We start from the raw sequence: 1,147 nt of genomic DNA, 5'->3' as shown, positions 1-1,147 counted from the left end.
AAAAAAAACAAATTACAGAAAACACCATACCCCCAGAGCAATATTCTTCATGGACACAATTAACAATCCTTTTAAAGTTCCAGAATGTCAGATAGAACAGCATCTAAAAATGATAATACATTGTGACTAAGTAGGAGTTATCTCAATGATGGGCAGTTGGGCTAACATTCAAAAAACCGTCACTGTAATTTATCGTCTCAAATAATAAAAAAAGAAAATTATATGATCGTCTCTACAGATGCTCAAACACATTTGATACACTACAATACCTGTTTCTGACTTTAACAAAATTGCACATCAGTAGTTATTGGAAACTTCCCTCCCCTAATCAAGGCAATTTATAAAAAATCTATGGCTAATCAACCTTTTCGCAGGTAGGCCGTGGGAAGTTAAGGATGCATATTGCAATTCCTGAAGCAACTACTATAGGGAACAGGAAAGGAGGAAAATGGTGTTTTCAGCAGACGGCGGTGAAGAAGCTGGAGATGCACGTGCAGAATAATGCGGCTCAGTTCTGCTGTCCCTCCGCTCCCTAGACGTGGGGCACGAGGACCAGTCTGGCCTCTGCCTGTGCTCACGTGACCCAGGAGCTCACAGTGCTGTTCATCTTTCTAAGTGGTTGAAAAAACAAACAAAGAATAATATTCTGTAAACTCCAAAAATTATACAGAGTTCAGATTTCGCTGTCCAAGCGCCGAGTTTCAAAGGAACACAGCTGCGCCCACTCGCGCACGCAGTGCCCGGCTGTTCGGGCTTTGCCACGGTGGAGCCGAGTGGCTGGGCCAGAAAACCGAGAATGTTTACTACAGGACTTCTACAGAAAAAGTTTGCTAAGCAAAAACGGATGTGAGATGGATGAACATTCTCAATGATCATAAAGCTTCTGAACTGCAAAGCATCTGGAGGGTGCTAGCGGGGGAAGGGGAAACTATAGCAAATATCTCATCGTGTCCTTGGAGTAAGCAAAGATTTCTTTCAAAAAGAATGTTCTAATCTTTAAAAAGTAAATTTTTCCTTGCCAAAACATTAAAAATTCTATCCATCAAAAGATATTAGGGACATATCAATATCTATATCTACGTAGATATAGACACAGATATCTGAGAAAGTGTGTGTATCCAAACCAGACACACTTCCTGCAAATCAG

Source organism: Pteropus vampyrus, unplaced genomic scaffold, assembly GCF_000151845.1.
Source record: "Pteropus vampyrus isolate Shadow unplaced genomic scaffold, Pvam_2.0 Scaffold682, whole genome shotgun sequence".
NCBI lineage: Eukaryota > Metazoa > Chordata > Mammalia > Chiroptera > Pteropodidae > Pteropus > Pteropus vampyrus.
Note: the sequence above shows the minus strand (reverse complement) of the source record.